Genomic DNA, 22,734 nt, shown 5'->3' with positions numbered 1-22,734 from the left:
TGACATTTTACCAATTGTACTGTAACTTGACACTTTCCCCTCACACATTTTATTAAAAATGTTCTATTTAATTTTGGAGAATGTCATAGAATTTTTTCTTTTATAAACTAGAGCCAAAAATGTTTGCTTTAGAAATAAGAATTTTCTGTAAAATTTAGATATTAAAAGAGGCATTCAATTAGGAAAATGTCAACTGAATATACATTTGCACTATTTGCTTATATTTCATTTCTTACAGGCTTAGTATTCTCATCCATAAAATGGGAATCAGACCTCCCCGTAGGGCTGTGAAGGTTAAGTAAGGAAAGCTACACCTGATGCATTTTCTATCGTTAGCTTAATTAGAGGGGCAAATAATCACAGCTGGGATTTTTCCAAATCTATAGTGCCTCTGTTTAGGTATGGTGGCCTGGAGATTCAAGTATAACTTTGGAGCCAGGGAGAAAGCAGAAAGGTCTCTTTATTCAGGTAAGAGTTACTGGCAGTTACAGCAAACACTCCTGAATTTCAGAGTCTTAACTTGGTACAGTTTTATTTCTTAGGAAGCTCAGTCTGTTGCTGGCTGGTGAGGACCAGAGGTGGTGGCTCTTTTACTCATTGTGTTTTGGGGACCTTGGCATATTCCATTCCATGACTCCACAGTCTGCCAGAACGGGGAGTTCTCCACTGGACCTCTAGGTGCACAGTCAAGGGAAGAGAGAGGACATTAGTGATGTTCAGGAAAGCCTCAGGGTCGGAATGAAAGTAACATACCCACTTTGATCTATTTCACCGGAACTCGGGCACAAGGCCCCACCTAACGGTGAGGGAAGCTGGGAAATAATATCCCATCTCTGCATCTAGAAAGAAGAAGGGAATTTAATGGGCATCTGGCTGGTCTCTGCCACACACCAGCCATATCTTTTTAGGTTGTTATGGAGGATGAATGCTTACCATAAATAAACTGCACAGATACCAATCATCTGAGAAGCTGTAACAGGTGCCCATGGAAAGAGTATCATTTGGAAACAGTAATGCTCATTTGAGAGAAGTAATCTGTATACTTGTTGAAAATACTTTAAAAAAATTAGTCTGGGATCTGGATCTGCTTCTTACATGTTACATGCCATTTATGTATTTTGGCATTCTAAAGTCGCAGATCTATTGTAAGTTTAGAAATACATACTTAAGAAGTGTTACTTACATGTGATGACCTTTTCATTCCCAAAGTGATGTACAGTGGACTCATACTTACTTTGCTATTCTGTAAGATCAGGAGTCATACATAGTATTGAGTAGAAAATTTCTTATCATGATGCCGGAGAGAACATTTGTTGAAATACTACCACTGTTACTTAATTCAAAGTGTACATTTTACAATGAACCACATCAGGGGTGTTTTCAGTTTTTCAGTACCTCTAGTGGATCTAAGTGTACCTTTTTTTAAAGTTACTCATTTTAAATTATGATTATATGAATATTTTAGGATTATTATCACCATAAAAAGGACAGAATTTATCATACAAAAATGGAAATTTAATTTAAAATAGAAAGAACTTGATTGCAAGGTTTAGTAGACTCGAAATATGATGTATAAGGGGATATTGAAGAACACTTTTGGAAAAAACCCTCAGTAGTAGGGTTTTACAATAGATTTAGGAAAAAAACCTTAGGTTGCAATTAGTGATGTTTGTAAAGATCACATCTGAGATAGTTTCACAAAGATCAAACTTTTCTTATGTTGAAAAAAACCCATTAGAGCAAAGGAACTTTTTGGTCATTCCATTGAGAAATAACTTCAAAAAATTTATTCAGTATTCTAAAGTTAGTGAAATTTCTTTGAGATAGAAGTTTCTCATGACCATTTTGTGATCCAGGGGCCTTGGTCACAAGTCAGGATTGTACATGGACATATGTGGTTGAAAATATTTCTTTTAGTTTTCTTGGTACTCCTGGCATTTCCTGTTACCTGTCACTTTGTCCTTGACGATATTTGAGGCAGAAAACAAGTTGAGTAGACAAAGATAGTTTTCTAATCAGATGTTCCTTATTTTTCCCCAGTGCTTCTTTGTTATATTAGAGTTCACATTTACTATTCATGAAACACACTTTATCAGTGACCATATCAGACAAATGGAAGCTAAGCGCTGGTTAGTATGTTGAAAATAAACACGAGGGTTCTCATTAATGTCGCTGTCTGAATAATTAGTTGAGCATCGTGTACTGAGCAGCAGTGAAAGCAAGCTGCTTCTCACTGGAACGACAGGCTGACAGCCGCGTCTTGGAGTATGGTCATTAGTGTGCCCCACCATCAATGTCATGTTACTGTGTCAAATTAGTTAGTGTCCCCTTAGGAGAGAAGCCGGACCTACAAATCACCCTCCCGCATCCCTGGAAACGGTGTTTGCGAAACCTGCGATCAAGTGTGAGCAAATTATTAACACGGCTCATAAATTAACTAGTTTACAGGCTTATAACATTTTACAAGTAGATAATAAAGGGTAGAAAAGTTTTCCAATTGCTTTGCCCTGATGTTAGGGCTGTGATCTGCCGACTTTTCCTTGAGGAGCCCACGGCTGATAGGTTTTTTTTTTTTTTTAAGAGGAGCAAACACATGGAGTGTCAGAACAAATGTTTGGAAAATGTAGACTTTAAAAGGAAGCAAGTGTAAACCCACTGAAAACAATATCATTAACTTCGTTATCTCATTGCTCTGATAAGTCGATGACAATGGCTCTCTTTCTTGTGGTGGCAGTTTCTCATTAATGAGTTCACCAATTAAGTTTGAACGATTACAGCCTTTGCCAACTGAAATTATCTTTAAAAATATTTTTGATTCATTCTTAGCCTACTCTTAAGCTGCCTTGTTACAGAGGGATGATGCTAGCACAGCATGTTCAATTCGTATAAGAATGAAGATTCTTAAGCCGTAATATGTTTGGCAAACGGTTTACACTTCGTGTAGACAACTCATACCTAGAAAACATAATGTGCACCAATCTGGCCTGAGTTTATCTCTTATCCAGAAGAGGCATTCACTGGGAGCACCACCCCTTAACTCTCTTTTGAGCTCTGGTAGACAGACAACCCACATAGTTTCCGGAGATACGATGTGACTATTCAAATCATAAAACTTCATACATCTCCTTTTCAGTTTCAACTTCTCTGATTAGATTCAGAAAACGTGTCGTTCGTGGATTTTTGTCTGAGTTCATTGTTGAGGGAGACCAGCACACGTGTGCACCGGAGGGCTCAGGCTTTCTACTCATTCTGGAGTTCCGTTTCCCCGTGTGACAGAGTCCCTCCTGCTGTCTGCAGGCCTGCATAGGTAGCATTATCATCCCCAGGATCTAGGCAGAAAAGGCCTGGCCTGCAAAACCTCGCTACTGACTGCTCTTCACAAAATCTTTCTGAAACTGCTTGAGGATGAGTTGACTTAACTGTCAGCAATTTCATCTTACTTGGAATTGGACTTGGTCAGTATCCGACTAATAACCCAACCCCGCCGCGGAAGCTCGCAGCCTGTGCACGTGTGCCCACCCGCAGGCTGCCGCTTCCATAAGAAGGCTGCGTCCCAGCCTCCTCCTGCATTTGAAATGCAGCTGGAAAGAGAGCTGTGAACTGTGGCAAGTGAGATTTTGGGGTTTGGCTGGCAGGGGAGATCGCTTGTCCTTTTTTTTTTTTTTTTTTTTTGAAAAGACCAGGGTGCTTGTGTGCGTGTGTTCCCATGTGCATGTGTGTGCACATACGTGTATTTCCTCTTGTCATTTCTACTAGATGTACTGGGAGAGACCAAAAGACTACAACCCAAAGCGAAATCCTCACTGGGACTCAGGGATCATCTTGCCCTTACTTTTCATACTACGTTGTCTAGCCCAGAGTGTGAGCTAATGAAATGCTGATTCTGTAAGGGAACGGGCAAAAAAGATGCTTAGCTACATGACAGCATACTGAATTTCAAAGTTGTGTGTCCACAAGGAATCCCGGGGCTCATGTGAATGCCTCGCTTTTGAAGCATCGCCATCGGCCCCTCCCATTAACTTCTTCTCTTCTTTCTGCTTTCAGTGTCCCTCCGTGTGTTGCAGTCCTGTGGCATCATGCATGCCCCCAACCAGTGACCCCCAGGCTTTTTATGGCTGTGAGACACGTTAAAAGTTCAGGGTAAGTGGCAAACAATGCGAATATTGTGTCCCACTTGAAAACCACGACCCACCTTTGCAGGTGACCCCGTAGCAGATACAGTAATTCCTCAAAATGCCTCATTATCAAGCAGGACTTCCAAAGCCAGCAGGAATAAGTGTGTCGTCCTCTAAGCTAGCATTATGGCTTTCAGGAATAGGATCTGTAACTGAGATGGTGATCTAATGCAGGGTCTGCAAATTTTGTCTTTGAAACAGCCAGATGATATATATTGTCAGGTTCCTGGGCCCTGGGGTCATGGTTGTGACTTTGTGGTCAACTCTGCTAATGTAGCACAAAATCAGGGACAATATGTAAACAAATGGGTGTGACTGGTCCAGTGAAACTACAAAAAACAGTCAGTGGGCCATATTTGGCCCGAAGGCCATAGTTTGCTGACCCCTAAGCTAAGCATCAAAGAGGGTAAAGAGGATAAAGAAGGTACCTCACTGGGTAGCAGTCTCTCTGATCTCGAGCAAACCATTTATCAAGAAGAAACGAGAATAAAAAAAAAAAAAATACCTGCCCTGACTACCACGCAGGGTGTAGTTTTAAGGATGAAACAGGATATAATGTATACGAAAGCACTTTGAAAATTTTGAAACTCCTTACAAATATAATAGATGGATGGCTCTTTGCACTCATTCTGGGTCGCCTAGTGGAGTCTGCCTTCTTCACCCTTTTAATCATATTGGGCTTTCATGAGCTCATTGAGTGTGGGGGACAGCTCTTTTATTTTCTAAGTAATGTGGTTTTTCTGTATGTTACTTTGCAGTTGATGGACAAGCTGTTGAAATGTCTCTTTAGTATCGAATATGGATGAAGGGATATATGGGTAGATTATGGCAGGCTGAAGATCAAATGCCAATGAAGAACGATTAAATTTCCTTTAATCATCAGATTCTGAAAGTGTTTTAAGATCTTCCACCTTTAATACGGTCCTTAATAAATGATAAGCTTTGGATATCTACAAGTATGTTTGAATTTCACAAGTGTTACATGTCAAAACATAGAGACAGGTTCAGCAAATATGCTTCCTGGGCTAGTGGTAGTAATTAAGAAGGAAAGTCATACTTAAACACATAGCTTGGTGAATAGAGGAGTAATCAGAATCCCAATTCATGAGTTTCCGTATTTTTTTTTCCCCTCAGAAAAAATTGGGTAGTCTTCAGACACGTTTTCATATCACTATATCACTTCAGAATTGTTTTCTAGTAACAGAGATACAGCTATATAAGTTTTAAAAAATGAGTTGCATATTCTCTCTCATGAAGGGTGTTTGGGGTAGAGCAGTTTGTGCTTTCTGTCTTTCTGCTCTGCCTGCCTGTTGAAGTGTTGTTCTGTTTTCAAGGTCACATTATGGCTGCTGGCTTTCCAGCCACTGCTTCTACATCCTGAAGAAAGAGGCAGGAGTGCAAGGAGCAAAAAGAGTAGTCCTCCCAGCTGAGGCAGGCCTCTTTAAAGAATTCTCCCTGCAGTTGTAATGCCTTCTATCTACTTATATCCTTTTAATAACACCTAACATAAGAGCATCTCGGAAGTGTATCCTCAGACTTGAGAAATTTGATGTCCTGACAAATATCACATTCTAGTAGTAAGGAAGAAAAGGTAAATGGTTCCTGAGCCACAGTTTTAATTACTTATACAAAATTACGATATGAATTTTTCTTACATGTTTTCAGTGAATGTCTTCTGTCTTCCATTGACTTGTGTGTATAATCTCTCATTTGAATTTCACATGTTTGAATTTTGGTTTCTTTGATTTTCAGTGGAGATACATAGCTCAGTAAATATTTTAGGACCATAGTATTCTTACTGAGAGTGCCATGGCAAATCTGAGGAATACATTTCTTTCCTAAGGGAACTGTCAACCACAATTTAAGCTCGAGAATTTTCTAATGAATTTTCTCTCCTTCGGATACAAGCTTTTCTCAAAGCTTGAGTACCAGCCCGAGGTCCTAGTGATGTGCAGCCTTATACCCAATTCTGTTCGTGCCAATATGTGCAGGGGACGTTGCTGATGGCTTTGCACTGTCCCCCAGAGACTGGACAATGCTATTCACCCTGCATCTCTGTTATTTGCTGGCCCCTGCATCTCTGCTGAAAACTTAACCTTGGGTAAAGGGGAGCACAAGACCCCTGTCCAATTTTTCTAATTCAGATTGGCTTTGCATTACTCTTGTGAAAATTTCCATCTCATAGAATGAGTAGAATGAGACTTCCCGATGCTTCATTATATCGCATCTGCCTGGACCAGCCTGTGATAGATGCTCATGACTCATGGTAGTTGCTGCATCCATAAACATTACCAAATGCCTGCTGGGGATATGGGGCAGCTGTGTGCTTAAGAGTGTCTGCTTTGAAGTTAGATCAGCCGAGAATCAGATTTCACCTTTTCCGCTTACTGGCTGAGCAACATTGGGCAAGTTACTGAACCTCTCTGGGCTACTGCCTCCTCATCTGGGAGCTGGGGATGGAAACGGGAACTAGCTCCCCGTGAAAAGTTAGTGGGAAGCGATGCTTACAAAGAGCTTAGCATAGCTAAGCTATGCTTAGTGGTTGCTTGCCAGTGGTTAACAGATGCCAGCACTGTGCTACACAGCCCAGGTGATGCAGTAGAAATCCTGGTCTTGGAGGAGTTTTTACTGTCCTGCGTCTGGCTTGTTGGTCATTGTCTCACTCATAGACAAGGTATATTTCACAATCCGTTGCTTCCAACCCAGGATTCTCTTCCAAGTTCAAGTCGAGCCTTGGGAGGCGGCTTTGATGCCCATCTTCAAAGACCCTGCGGCCATGTGTTCTGCTGGATGGCCCCGCTAACAGAACTTAGATCTCTCGGTCCCTTTTTGACCATTTCCCCTGAGAGGTGTGCAGTTCTTTTTTTGTATTCCGTTTTTTTACTTACTCAGACAGTGGGCCTGCCTCACAAGCAAAATTCACTAACTGCTTTCAAGTTGGTATTGCTGATGATAATCTGAAACTCCGTAGGGTTTCACTCATGCAGGCTGATGCTCCATGATGTCGATCTCACCCTGCCTTATCCCGGGCCCTGCCTCTGTGCTGAGTCTGCACAGCAGGCCCCGGTCCCCCACCGATCTTCCTGGTAACAGCCCTCCAGGAACAGTGTCCTTTGCTCACAGAAGCTGCTGCATGAGCATGTCAGAGTTTGTGGCTGTGTCCGCGGAGGGCCCCATCGGCCGTGTGTCCCGAAGATTGACAAGTGGTGGCACTGACTCGATGGTGGCTGTTTGTCAAGCGGCAGTTGACTCTCTGGAAACCGTGTCTCGAAGATGTTGCCCATTCAAGAGACTCTTGGAAGCTTTGGGCTTCTGCTCTGTGGTTTCAAATATTTTATTGAGACACCATTGCCGTGCTCAGATGCCATAAATTCTCTGTTGCCTCTGGGCCGTGGTATTCTCTATCCGGAATGATTTCTCTGCTTCATAGGCTCACTCCCTCATTCCTTACTGCTCAGTTCAAATATCAACTTCTTGGAGAGGTCTTCCCTGAACACCCACACTCAAGATTTCCCTCCTCCTGTCTTCCCCCCACCCCCTGCTCACTGTCCTGCATCCAAGCCTCTTGTTTGTTCTGAATGTACCTGTTTGCCAGGTCTGTGTGATTCAGTGTGACTCCTCAGCACTGGCAGTGGCCAGAGGATGGTAGCTGTGCTCACAGTAGTTATGGACATAGAGCCATTTGGGAATTTCCCTGTGAATTTCTGTATTTTCATGATACCTAAGAGGACTGCATCTGGATGAGAGGGGAAGAGAAGAAATAAAACCACACACATCACCTTTATTATAGGAATAGAATACTGCCCCTGGGTTTTCTCTGGAAAGTTTCCACTCTATACTAAACAAGTCTTTGATACTCTGTGTGTCGCATCCAGAAAGGGTTATACATCATCTTGACCGTGAAGACAGAATCATTTGCCATTTGGGCCAAAAAGGTATTGTGGGTGGTACAGGTTAATTAAGGACTCTGGATTCCAAGATCAAATCCCAGCACTCTCATTCACTGGCTCTTTGTCCTTGGACAAATTACTTTCTCTTCCTCTTTCTGGGCTCTTACTTATCTGAGCCATGGGTAATAGCATAATCTTGCTCATAATATTATTGCAAGGATTAAATGAGATGATACCTATACAGTGCTTTGCACAGACTCTGGAACAGGATAATGATGCTCTTGGTTTAGAAAGAATGGCAAAGGGTTTTGGGAGGTATGCGGGCAAACTCATTGCACTTTCTTGCAGAATTTTTTTAAAAAGATTGGTGAAGATGGTGGAGAGCCTTGATTCCCTATTAATTTGCTCATGTTTTGTGCACTGAATTAACTTTAAAAATTACAAAATGAGCACAAGTAGGATGATCTGTTTTATATTGGTTGTTGACATGTTGACTCTTGGATGTTTATGACCAGTTTTGGATAATACAAATTATAAACCTAAAATGCTGGGAAGATTGTGTTTGGTGCCTGACCTGCATCCACAAAACCTTAGAAATTCAGAGTTCAGGGGCACCTGGGTGGCTCAGTCAGTTAAGCTTATGACTCTTGATTTTAGCTCAGGTCATGATCTCAGGGTCATGAGATAGAGCCCCATATGGGGCTCTGCGCTGGGCATGGAGCCTTGCTTAAGATTCTCTCTCCTTTTCCCTCTCCCTGCTTCCCCTCTCCTTCTCTTAAAAAAAAAAAAAAGAAAGAAAGAAAAAGAAATTTGGAGTTCAGGGTGCTACACTGGCCTAAAGACATGTGGTTGAGGATATGTTTTGTCTGTAAGTTAATCAGAGCTGGTTTGATCTCCTGCCTTATGATAGACTGTGTCTTAAATTTCCTGTAAATCCTCATTTTTAAATGAAGTATACACTTGGTGCATCTGTCCTGAAAATTCACATGCTTCTTTTTGAAAGAAAACTCAAGTCTGCATAGATTGAAAGGAGTTGGATGTTAATATCTTTCATTGTTAGCTCTGATTTCTTCCACCCGCTTAAGGAAGCTTGTCTATTGTTGCTTTGTTGTTTCAGTGAGTGCGTGTTGACGTGTGGTGTTCTTTGTGCATTTGTTGCATGAAAGCTAAAGCAAGTCTCTGTATCCCATAACGTTTTGGAGGCAAAAGATAAAATATATCCCATCACATACTCTTATTTACATAATTTATGGAATGGCTAGGGTTATTGAAGAAATGAAAAGAGCCATTAATTTTATTAACTTCTTATGTAGACCCTCGCAACTTCTAAAACATAAAAGAACATGATTAAAATACAACTTAAGGCATCCAGTTTAGTTCCTGATATTCTTTTTTAGTAAAGAAAAAGCTAAAATTCGGTTTCAGTCAAGGCTAAGGATTCAGGAAAAACTTTGATCAGGCGCATGACAGCCTTCAGAGTGGCTTTCTTACATCTCCCCAAACATGGAACACCCCTGTCTCCAAATATCATTTCAGAAACTAAAACAATAATCACGAAAGGGGAAAACGATCCATGTAAGGCGAGACTTGACAACTTGCCGTTGACATTGGAGGTTTGGCGTGTGGCTCAGCTCTCGTGCTGCTCTCCTCTTAATACCCGGATGCCTGAGTATCAGCGGGAGAGATTAGGCGCTTTCTGAGGGCGTTTTCTCTACTGTTTTGAACTGCTGCTGCCCGTCTGGGTGCGGTTTGGTGTGGCAGTGTCTCCTTGCCAGGGGGGGGTCTGCTTACAATGTGTCGGGAGTTGACTGTCTGACTGCCAACTCTTACAGACCATCCATAAACCTTTCTCGCGGGATGTTCTTACCCAGAGAGGCCGTGCCTCGCCTTTGTCCAGATCTGTCCCAAATCATTCATTAACGGTGACAAAAATCCATTCTTCCAGTCCTTCTTCTTAAACGTGGCAATTTCCTGAAATTCTACTCCTAGAATAAACCATGCTGAGGAACTTCTCCACCATATAGAGATACATACACCTGGAAGAACTTGCACGTGGTGTTTTCACCTATCCCTGCTTGCAGAGTTTCCTCTTTCTCTCTGAAAAAGGAATGAGAGGTAAAAGGTGAATTTTCAAAACTCAGGAAGAACCTCATCTTGAGAACGTCCAACGAACAGCAGTTGTTTGAGAGCATAACGCTAGTTTGTAAGAAGTCAACTCCATACTAGCTACTTTAACTGAGACTTTATTCTGTGCCACCCGTGATTCCAAGCGTGTATGTATTAATTCACAAAAACGTTATGAGAGGGTTTCAGTTCTAAAAGTCTGTTCTACAGATGAGAAAACGGATGCATGGTGAGGTTAAGTGACTCGTGACTCAGAAATCTTTGCTTGTGAGAAGGACAGCTAGGACTTGAACCCAGGCACTGTCCGTCTGGTGCCATGGCTCTTCACCGCTGCACTATATGGTCCTCCCCGTGGAAACCTTTCCCGGGGGTGGTGGTGTGCAGGCGTTGTTTTATTTCCGCGTGCATTTTCCACTCTGGGATTGCTCGTACGAGGCATGTTGAGCCTTTATACGTCACTGCCACCTCACAGGCCCTGTTTGATCTTTCTAGACTTTTCCAAACGCTTTAATTCTTTTTTGCTGGTACAAGAGCTATGGGAAATAAAAGTATGTCCCAAAATGATTAGGAACAAGGACAGCCACTTAATTGGCATTCTTCTAGCTCCAGTTGGATGTGCCTGTTAAGATATTTTCTCTAGATCTTTGAGTCATTTTTCTCTGGTACATTATTCTAATTAACCTCATCTCTCTAGCCCTTGTTTTATTTCTTATTAGCCTCTGACCACCCAACAATTGATTTGTTCCGCTCAGTCACCTGTGTGAAAAAGTGTGGCAAGTGAGAGGGTCTCCTTCCCAAAGCAGCGGGCCTGGGGCCTGGGGTGTGTTGCCAGCAAGGTTCAGAATGTGCCTTTTGTTCTTGGGGTACATTCAGCTGGAAGGCTTTTTATTGACGAGGGTGAAGCTCTGGGATCCTTAGAGGGAACACTGGCTAAAAAGTTAGACGGTCTTTAGTTACTTGGTCAGTAGAATTACAGGTTTGTAGGCTGAATGCCAAGGACTTAGGCCTTCAAAAATAAAAATGTTAGAGTTTTAAAAACATATAGTAAAATAATGGGCTTGAAGACATACGTAAAAGCCAGTTGCAAGGGACCACAAATACAAACATTTTTACTTAAGGAGTTGGAGGTATCAGTGTCTCCTTTTTAACACAACCAGTGGATCATTTTCAACATGTCTGTGTCTTAAGACACTGAGCCCCCCGTTTGTTGGGTCTCTCTGGTTACTTGTGAGGAGCATAGGGACAAAGGGGATTTGATTGGCTCATGATGCTGAAACGTCAGATGGTAGAACTAGCTTCTGGAACATCTGGACCGAGGAGTTCAGATCTTGCTAGTAGGTCTCCTCTCAGGCTCTTGGCTGTGCTGTGTTCTGGGTTGGATTCATTCATGTAGGTGTTTACCAACTTGTGGTATGATAACCATTCAGGAGTCTGTTTTCATAGCAACTCCAGCAGAAAGAAATCTCTTCTTGTGAGTTGTAGTAGCTGTCATAGAATTTGGATCTTCCCGGTTCTGTGATTGGTCCAGGGTGTGCCATGAGCCTGTCACTGCAGCAGTCTCTGGGGCTGGAGCAGGACTGGGCAGGGGGAGGTGTTAAGGTGTACTTGGCCTTAAGTGGGTTACATGCCTCTCTCAGGAGTCATGGATGGCATTCAACTTACACAAGGCAATGGAAAGTGGGTGAAGAGGGTGCTGGTTTCGGAGCAATGGGGCAGAATTCTGGGAAGGTAGACTGTGCATATGTGTCCTATAAGGCACAGTGCTCAAGGCACAGTAAATACATAGGATTATAGGGTTGGAAGGAAAATTTCAATATCACCTAGCCCAGCTATGCATGAATGAATATCATGAAATTTTCCCTATGAAGCTGTCTGCCCAGTTAATTGGCCATCTCTAATGGCAGTCACTACCTCGCAGGTAGGCGTTGCCTCAAAAATACTACTATGCCTGTGTCCCTCCAGGAGCCTGGAGTTCATTCATTGCTGTGTTCCTCCTGTCTGTCCTTCTGGTCAACCATCCATCTACCATCTGTCACTGTTCTAGGTCTTAAAGCAAGATCCTTGATTTCAACATACTTATATCTGCAAGGTAGACAGAAATAATACAATGATATAGGGGCTACAAGAATACTTCTGGATTGTGTGTATGTGATAGAGGAGGAGGGCAGCGGGAGGGAGATTGGAAATCCTCCCAGAAACAGTGAGACCTGGCTGGGTCCCCAAAAATGAAGAGGAGTTTCCAAGCATCCGAGGGAAAAATGGTCAGACTGGTGGATTTACCATCCCTTCTAGGATTAAACTCTATATATGGGCTTAGATTTGAGTTATCTAGGGAAATTGGCTTATGCAGTATCGAAGCCCAGTTAAAGTACATGTCTTCTAGGACATACTGATATGTTAGTGATAGGGAGAGCAAGGTGTGGTGATATGGAAGAATTTTGTACAGGTCACCCCCATGGCATCTTAGAAGTTACCCTGATCTCCTGTCTCCTCCTGAGTATATAATAAATGAATGGATAAAGCTTCCCATGGGTAAAAGGAAATTCTAGAATTCTTAATAACACTTCCCTAAGACTTTTGAAAGGACTGGATATTGTTTGCTTATTCTACACTCTGCTGAGCAAAAAAATATTCTGAACCTCGGTTTTCATATCTGATACCTAAATATAAAAATAGTACTTTCCAAAGAATTAGGTTCATGTAGAGAATAAACATCCTGGTCCCTATAAAACACTGCAAATGGTGCTGGCACCTCATAAGTACTCACTGGATGTTACTCATTATTAGCTGAAGACATCTCAGATTTTCACCTCATAGGTTGTCAAATGCTTTAAAAATAATTATATCACTAACTAATAACCAGTTGATTTAAAAATGTTTTTCTGTGTACCTTGTAATATTTTATTTGCATGTTACTTATTATAAAAATTAAGGATATTAAAGATGGTGAGATTTAGCAAAGAACTTTAACTCCACATGCTTTGAATGCTTCCCTGAATTAATAATTTTCATGTCCATCATATTTTCTCCTTGGCCCACAATTCATCCCATATTTGGATCTTGGCAAATGATGACTTGGTTAATTAGGCAGTCTGTTAACTCTGATTACTAAGTTATAACAGATCAGTGTAGAAGCATCACTGTGCAATTTGGATTAAAAGGCTCTTCATTTTATCAAAACAAATTTACATTTATGGATAAGTATGTTGAAATGCATTAGGTTAAAATGATGCACTTTGTAAGGAAAATTTAAAAGGGGTAAAGTATTATTTCCTTCTACTTTATTTTTTTATTATGACATTTGTCATATTCTCTTTCACCAGGAATATACTTAAAGGCTTGGAATTTTCTTTTAAAGCTTCAAAACGGTAGCTGATTTAATCCCTCTATGATACAGATAATGATGGATGCAGTGCATTTTCATTTATGCATCGGTTAGTGTGGGGGTATGTGCTAACCTTCCAGTTTTGACCACAGTGGCCTCTGATACAGGATTTGATTGTAGAAATGAATTCTTGACAGTCTTGGGGGGGGGGATTGGTGGGTTACATTAAGGCTTGCTCTCTTTCGCAGCCGAAGGCATTCACAGTAAATAGGATTGGGCCTTTGTAGTCCCTTTCCTTCCTTGTCTTCAGCTTCATCATCACTGAGGGCAGTTGAGGTATCAAACTCTTGCTTGCTTTCTCCAGCTCTGCCTCCCTTCTTTCCTTTCTTAGCACATAACCCTTAGCCTCGTGGAAAATGAGAAAACGAACACACTAATTTTCTGAATTCGGCAGGCTCTGAAATTTGTGTTAATTACCCTTCAAGATTTAGCAGATACCAGTAGCATTCGGAAGATAGCACCTCACCCTTCCGCCTTCCCTGCTCTACATGCAGATCCTTGTGTGTGCATACACACTCATGTACACACACACACACACACACACACACACACACACACACACACACAGCACTCAGTACCTGGCACCTAGGAAGTGTTTAAATAGTTAGGTGTTCAAGACTGATGGTGGGCAAAGTTGAAACACTGACAACCTCTCACCCCCTTGGCTCCTAAGCTGCTCTTAGAACTGGTCTAACAGCTGGGACCCTGTTGATTATTATAATCACTAGAAAAAAATGGAGTTGATAAATTTAATATTTATTTTTTCAGTAAGCTTCCTGAAGTCTGACCTTTATGAATTTCCGTGTTCTAGTTCCATGGGAAGGAGAGAGAGCAAAGAGAGAAAATATTTTTGAGGTTCAGTGAACTTAGTATTTTGTTGATCGATCATACTGACATGACCAGAGGGTTAGAAACAGGAAACGTTATTAGTTCTTTAGCTTTATTCATTCTGTGGTAGTGGTTTATGCAAAACTGCCTTTTCTAAATCTAGAAAACCTTGCTGATGTTGTAGGTAGAGAGGTTCGCTTAGCTCAGAATGGAAGTTGGTGTTTTATGAATTTGATTATGTTCTCCTAATTGGGAACATTTAATAATAACCATGGATGACTCTCCTTTTGTGGAGGGGCTTATGGCTGGTTGTTCAGAGGTAAAGTGATGTTTTGAGCTCTAATTTGACAGATTTGAGCGACAGTCAGCCTGAATAATTCAGTTTTCCACTAGTTTCCCTACCCTCCCATTCCTTCCAAAAGAACGAACCAAATAAGGAATTTTTAAAAACCGAAACCATTTTGGAGTATATGAATTCTTATACTCACTTTCAAAAGAGATAGCTTGACAGAGAGATGTACTCTGGGACTTTTATGTGTGAAGTAAATCCATTAGAACATTAATTTGTATTTTTTTTAAATGGGGTTTTACCTACCTAAACGATACGTGTATGATAATCAAGTCTCGCCAGTAGAGCGAGAGAACCCTCTGGGAAGGAACTACCTAAGGAATGAGTTAAGGAGTGACGTTCACGTGTATTTTCAAGCATCCTCTGAGACAGAAATTTCTTTCCCTACACCAGTGGTCCCCAAGAAGTAGAAATGGCAACGTCGAGAAACTTTCTTGATGGCTTTTTAAATAAATAGGCCTGTGGGTAGAAGTGAGCAGACGTATTGGGACGGTTGGATACTATTACTGTGTGGTTTTATTAATTACATTTATTCCTTTAAAATGACCTTGGACGAAAACAACCACCGTTTCTGTGGTCATGGTTAGCAGATGTTTACTGTAATTCTTTGCTCAGTGAAAAAAATGCTTCTTCCACCCAACAAAAACAGCCACGTTTGCTTGGCTGAATCAAAACTTTGGCGCTTGGGTCTTACTTTATATATCATGGCTCCAGTCACACAGCCTTTCCAAGTGTGAGGCTTAGCTCACTCACTCCGACATCTGCAGGAGAGCTTTGCTCACAGTGATCTATTATGTGAGCGCTTAATTCTTATACTGTTTTTGGCGTTCACCCTTCCTCATTGAAACCCGTATTCTCTATGCAAGCCCCTCTTTGTTTTCCTTCTACAAGCACGTCAGCCCCTTCGTCTTAAAAGCTTTCACCTCCGCTTGATGGCCATTTTAGTGAGGATTTTGCTCATAGAAATAAAGTCAAGGTTCGCTTCTTGATAGGAGACTCTGGTTTTGCCTGGGCTACCTCTGAAAGAGAAGGCATGTCCTGGCTTTCCATTTTGTGTTTTGAAAAGTGCCTTTGCGGATGGCATATTAGGCCCACTTAAACACCTCACTGTCTGTCTGTCTCTCTATCGCCAGTTCCTGTTTTTTACAAGCAGTAAGTGATCATGAATGTTTACGTAGTCGCTGCCTGCACTTGCCATTCATGGTTTAATATGTGTCTCAGGAGCAGCTCCCTCATCTGGACTGAGTTTCCAAGCTGAAGAATACCGCTTGCTCTTTAGCCGGGCTGAAAGGAAACGCAACAGCAAAGCTTTGCTTTTCTTGGGAAGCTCCTCCCTCTGGAATGGAGAACTCTGGGTGGCTCTTCTTATTTTGTTTCCATTGCCAAAATAAGCAGGGATCTTGCATAACACCAGGGTAGGAAAAAAAAAGTAATTTTAAGGAAAACATATGTTCATGTTGAAAATGAGGGAGCTAGAATCAGACAGGGGACAGTGACCCATAGAGTTAAAGACATCTTTTTAATTCAGGTGGGACAGCAGGTTTTGGTCATTGTGGTATAGCTTATGAAATAAGTTGCCTTCCTCGTGTCCCCAAGTCTTGGATCCACTTAAAAATAAATCTTGGGAGTGGAAAACCAAGTTCAGTAGGCTAGTTAATTGATACATGTGGTAGTTGGAATGGATCCAGTCCTGTATTTGTTAAATTATTTTCCTATGATCTTAGTTAACACTAAGTGATTTCCTTGGAGATCACTTGGTTTGAGATATCTGCCCTGATCTGAAATCAGAGCTCCAGCTATCAGAATGTGATTGTCATTGTCATTTGGTCTGACTTTAGGAGAATGGAAGAGAGGCTTGCATATTAAAATGAACCGAAGAAAAAAGAATAAAATAAAATAAACCAAAAATGTCTACTCTAGCTGTTTGGTTGATTCGTGGACAATATTATTTGTCCTTTCCTTTGAATGGATTCTAAATAATGTCTGTTGATGGAAACAGAACAGACACTTTTAGTGTTGCACACTGTTTGTGGGTGGCACGTTTTGAAAATGTAGCTAATTTCCTAAAAAGAAGAGAATAGAAAAAAAAAGAACACACACAAAAAAATCCTTGACGTTTCTGATTCATCTATTCTCAAGGTTTAGAAATGTCAAAGCTGGGGGAAAATTCAGCGAAGTTCTTCTTTCCCATTATAAATTGAACACTTGTGTCCTGAAAACATCGCTGTGAAGGAGATAGGGCCCAGAACTTTCTGGGTACTGGCATATGTCTGCAGTGCCAAAGCCAGAGGCATCTTGGATGGGCTCACATAGATAGTTGACGCGAGTGTGTGATAGCCCCTGGATTGGAGAACCCTGATTGTGCCTGGAACTGACTATTTGCATGTGCACCTCTTTCTCGGCTGCACATAAAGCACATCTAAACAGAGGTCTGGCTGGTTAAGACCTATTAGAGAGCATGCCTCTTAAAGAGCGTTGCTTCCCTTGAGCGCTGATACAAGTAGGTTTGGAAAGTGTAGCAGGGTGAATCCAGGCTTGTGTTCAATCTGTGTGATTAAAAATAATCTAATTAATATTTAAAAACATATTAGAAAAAGCCTTACATATATATATTTTAAAAATATACGTATTATATATATATATATATATATTTATTATTTAAAAACCTACCCCACCCTTCCAAAGAAAAGGGAAAGTAAAGCCATTTCAAGTATCAGATTATTCTTGGATGCCGGTTTAAGGTTCAGTTATTTTAGTGCACTCTTTTTTCCTCCAAAGACCTCAGAAGGCATTGTCGGTAATAACTGAGTCATTTTGCTGTTGGATAAATGAAGTTAAAAAAAAAAAAAAAAGGAAGAAAGCAAATCAGGGTATGTCCACATGAAAATGGAATTTTGAGTTGGGTTTTCTTTCAATCCTTATTGTAGGCTACATTTTTATTTTTTTTTAGTATTTTTGTCCTTTGAGATCATTCAAACTATAAATGGTGGCAGATGCCATCTCATTATTAGTGGATAGTAGGAAAGGCCCCAAGGAAAGTGTGAGAGGACCTAGAAATCCCAAAAGCCTCATTTGATAATTATAATGTGACCATTTATTGGGTTCTTCCTGTGTATAAGCTACTATTGTTAAGTAGTATGCTAGCACTATTTTATGGAATCCTTATAAATACTGTGAAGTATAGACGCTCTTATCACCATGTTTTGGACGAGTGAACTGAGGATCAGAGAGGTTAGCTGTGTTAAATTGCCTCGGGTTATGGAGAAAGCAGACGAAACTGAGTAAGGTGTAGAGTCTGGTTAATGGTAATGTACCCACGCCAGTTTTCTGGTCCTATACTATTTTTGCAACTTTCTATAAGTCTACAGTTGTTTCAAAATTAACCTTAAAATGGCAGATTTTACACTTGAATCAAGGTCCGTTTGCTTTTGAAATCCAGATTATTCACTGCTTTGCTTTTTTAGATAGCTTGACCAGCAAGAAGATGATCTCTGCTCCATTATCTTTCTAGGGGCGGTCTGTGTTCACCCAGGTGGGTGGCCTCCTTGATGTGGTTTTAGGAACCAAAATTCATCCTTGCTTCTGTCTTCTTGTCCTTATCACAGGCCTTCCACACTGTCCTCCCTGCCCCTCACCTGTTCAGCTCTTGGTAGAGAGGTTGGTGATCATTTATCTTGAACAGCAATGGTCTGACGGTTGGGAGCAGTTTTGTAATGGGGTTTTGTCATTCCTGGTGTGTACATGGAGATGTGTGTGATATGTATTAAGGAAAATGGTAACAGTAAGCTAAGCATTTACTTGTTGGCAGCATGTAAATAGGATAAGCCATGAGAAGTTTACATTCACAAAGCTAGTTATTTGTGTATCAGAAAAACTACCAGATACAAATTCAGAAATCCAAGTTTTAAAGCTGTGTCTTCTGCTAACTTGTCTCTTTCCTCATTTAGGAAATTACTAAGAAGAGAATCGACCCAAAGGCTTCTGTGCATAAATAACCTGGTATTCTCTATAACACAACTTCAAACTTCTGTCTTTACTGAGTAAAGATGATTGTTGCAGAAGTTGCTCAGTATTATGGCTGGAAAAATCAAGCTCTAGGATATATTGATGGAATTGTGAACTGATTGATTAACTCAAACTAAGACTTTGTTTATTTGAACTCTTTCTTCTTTTTTAGTATGGATGTTTACAGTCACACCTTTCCCTGTGAACACTGCTTTACCTGTGTCTTGTAAGTTTTGACACGTTATTTCTTTATTTTCATTCTTCTCAAAGTATTTCCTGATTTCTTTTGGGCCCACTGATTATTTAGGAGTGTGTTTGATTTCCACATATTTGTGAATTTTCCAAACTTCTTTCTGTTACTGGTTTCTAATTCCATTTCTTTGTAATGGAGAACATACTTTGTGTTGTTTCCATCTTTTAAACTTTTTGAGGTCTGTTTTATGGCTTGGCTTATGGTCACTCCTGGAGAATGTTCCATGTACACTTGAGAAGAGTCTATATTCTGTTGCTGGGTGGAATTTTCTATAGATGTCTGCTAGGTTAATTGGATTCTTCATGTCATTCATGCCTTCTGTTTCCTAACTACTCTTCCGACTAGTTCTATCCATTATTGGTATGAGGTATTGAATTCTCCAGCTATTTTGTTGAATTGTCTGTTCCTCCTTCTTTCCTGTTAGTTTTTGCCTCACGTATTCTGGGGCTCTGTTTTTAGGTAAAGACTTTCTTGATGAGACCAAAAAAGTGCACTCTTGTGTCACCTACCTTCAGGACTTCACTGAGTTTTAGAGTTTAAAAGGAATACCACACTGACGAAAAAGCTTAGCTTTGTAATAGACCTGCTCTCTGACATTGATGGAGGTGTTTAGGCCACATTTACACATGTAAAGAGAAACGGAGGATTGATGGCTTATTTATCCCATGTATTTTATTATTGTAAATGACCAGTAGGGTCCAGTTGAGGCCAAACCAACATTATCTTTAGTAGCAGGTGACTGGGGGCTTTGACCCAGATGTAATTCAGGGTTTCCTCTCTACTCTTCACTTACTCTGCGTAGACATGGACTAACTGAATGCAAACGTGTTCCATGGGGAAAATATGCTTTTGGGGTTTTTTTTTTGTTTTCTTTTTTTAGCAAATAAGAATAAAATGCAATTTTCTCGTTGTTTCTAAATCTATGACTCTACAAGCCCTTTCTGTGTGTAGGCCGTGTGGCAAACTCCAGGTGCATCTGTCATACAGAAATTGCTTTCCCCCCCAAATACAGAAATGTGAAATAAACCAATTTGGGCTCCAGTAGTGTATGCTAGATTTACTTAGTATCTATCGAACATCTCCCTACACTCATTGTATTAGGACTAATCATAGAGTTAGAACTGCCTAGTTTCTGCACAAATGCATATATGGCTTCTACTTAGGCCCTGATACTGCTTGCTGATTGTTTTTGCTAACAATGTTATGGCCAAACATTTAATTTTTTTCTTTTCAGCAGTATTGTAAATTTGTTCTAGACATATGTCAGTTGGAAAAGCAGGGGTGGGGGTAGTACACACACACACAGGCTTGCATACTTATACCTAAAAGATCATTCCTCGCTGAATACATTTGGAAAAGGCGTTTATCTTTGATTTCTCTATTTCTTTTACCATTTTATTATCCTTAACCGTGTTTTGGTGCTCATCAATGAGTGATGTCATAGTTAAGCCACTGCTTTTGAATTCACTAGGAACGAAATGCAGTGTGGTTGAAGAGATTTTGCCTGTATGTTAAAGGCATTTTCTTTTCTTGTCATCTCTCTGAATAGTCCATAGAGTTGATGACTAGTGGAGGAAGCCGCATGGTTCTGTATCTTAACTTTCTCTGAGAAAGGAATTACTATCTTTTGTCATTTTTTTTCAACGTGTGACCTCCCTACCTGCTGGGTTTCCCAACAGCTGTCAGCTAACTACTCCAGCACCATACTGCTACCAGCCTTCCTGGTTCACAAATAGGAAGTAAACAGAAAATCTTGCTAATTTGAGCCCAGTAGGAACCTTAACACTGTAATGAGGGACTAATTTTGAAAGCATAGACGTAGCTCACAAAATTAGAGCCAAATTTTTAAATGATCTTAAATAACTAATTGAGAGTAAGAATGGTACTTAAGGAAGAGGGAGATACTGCCACATTGAGGAGTTACAAAAGCCAGAGAAGGATCTTGATGGAGTCTTCGTAATTATGCAGTCTGACTTGGGCTGCCACCGAGGCTAATCTCAGCGTGGGAATGATAATGTACCTTAGAGGACAGGTCTGTGGTTGAAATGCTCTCGATAGATTTTGACAAATTAAACAGTGGTAAAGATGTTTGGAAGTTGTCCAGGTCCTTACCATTATTTATGTCCGGGAACTAGAAATCAGTGGTTAATTTGCAGTTCTTATAATTTTTATGTTACTCCTGTTGTTGTAAATTTAGCTGTGTGCGGCATCAGCTCAGCGGGATACACTTTATGTTGTCAGCTACCTTTTGACATCATAATAGATTTCAGTTGCCAAATCTTTCTTGATAGAATAAAATGTAAGAGAGAGCTTGTACAGACTCTTTGGATCAGATCCAGATGCATGCAAGTATACGAAGGACTTTCTGAGATTGAAAGGCTCAGACTGGAATAAGAGAGGAGAGGTAGGTCTTGTTGATTTTTGGTTTTCCTCTTTTTCCGACCATGTGTTCATAACCCATTCTGGCATCATTTTCTAGATGGGCTTCTCTTAGCCTGACTCAAAGCTGGGCTGCTTTTTGGTGTGTGGTACCTTGCATGACTACCAAAGTGTAACTTGAATACAGATTTTCCACACCTTTTAACAGTGAATGCACATCTGTTCCCTTTTTATTACACTGGGTCACAGGCTCCTTAGTCTTGTATTTTTCCTCATTGTGTTTTAGCATCCATTACATGTTTTTAACAAAAATATTGATATTCCTCCTGGATAATTAAAGACTCAGTTGGATGGGTTCTTTGTAGTTAAGATGTTTCTTTTCCTCCCTTTTCTCTCGTTTGTTCCGAATGCCTCCTTTATAATTATCCTCTTCCATAGCCCTGACCCTTGACCTACTAACAACTAGAGAGGATTAGTGGACACCCTGCCTTTTTTACACATTACTTCTCTGTGATTCTCTATTTTGACCTCTAAATTATTTCTTTTCAGGCCCTCGCTCTATTATGTAACATATTTTGTAGATCTCCCTTTGATCTCTGTGAACGTCTAGCCTTCCATTTCTCTTAAGTGATTTGCTCCGCTTGAAAACATTTTATGACTCCATTGGCCAACCTTTTATTTTTTGCTTTCATATCCCTCCTTCGAATCTCTTCAAAGGAACTTCCTCCTTCATCCTCACTGTGAGCTCAGCAATAGTACTGAGGTATGATGTGTTTGACCTAAGGATCTCCAGCTCGGGGAAGAAGCGCTCTCTCGTCCTCCTTTTGTGTAATTGGGTTACATATCTTAAGTGCCTTGTTTGGAGTGTCCATTTGGCAGGGACTCTGCTGCCCTATTTTGCCATAGCCTTGTCTGCTCCCAATGTCTAATAAATGTTTAATGATAATTGAAATGATCAGTTATCAATCCATAGTGAAGAAGAGCTTATTAACCTTTTCTAGGCACGAGTACATTGTCCTTGAGATGAGAGTTTCTCATTCCAGTAACTTGAAATCAGATCCATTGGACTCGTGGGGTCCCTGCTACATAATGCCATAAATTGGCTTCATGTTCTTCATCTCTTTTCTGGAAGGTGTATGCCCTTTGCCATTGCTTCAGAGATGAGCCAGTATTCATGTATTTGAGATAAATTCAAATAAATGCACTTGGGTAATGTATTTTGAGGGCATGCACTTTAAAGTAAAATACAATTATAGAAAACCACCCAAACACATGCACACACACAGCTGGTTCTGTTCAACATGTCCTGTTTCTGCACTGTCTGAAAGGTAGCCACTGTCTACTGA

At 40.6% G+C, this 22,734-nt stretch overlaps 1 protein-coding gene across 3 annotated transcripts in view; it reads left to right on the top strand.

The window, feature by feature from the left end:
* Window positions 1–22,734, top strand: part of FOXP1 (forkhead box P1) — a 568,616-nt gene that overhangs the window by 192,401 nt on the left and 353,481 nt on the right. For 2 of the 3 annotated variants that reach the window (XM_025885358.2, XM_025885356.2), the window contains exon 1: window positions 4,045–4,140. The exons of the other annotated variant lie outside the window; for it this stretch is intronic. The gene's annotated coding sequence lies outside the window, so the exon portion shown is untranslated. Of the gene's footprint in view, window positions 1–4,044; window positions 4,141–22,734 lie in introns of those variants that run through there. 3 annotated transcript variants of the gene reach the window in all.

Source organism: Callorhinus ursinus, unplaced genomic scaffold (genome assembly GCF_003265705.2).
Source record: "Callorhinus ursinus isolate GAN/ISIS: 27379988/994484 unplaced genomic scaffold, GSC_fseal_2.0 scaffold15, whole genome shotgun sequence".
Taxonomy (NCBI): domain Eukaryota; kingdom Metazoa; phylum Chordata; class Mammalia; order Carnivora; family Otariidae; genus Callorhinus; species Callorhinus ursinus.
Note: the sequence above shows the minus strand (reverse complement) of the source record. Positions and strands in the feature narration are given on the sequence as shown.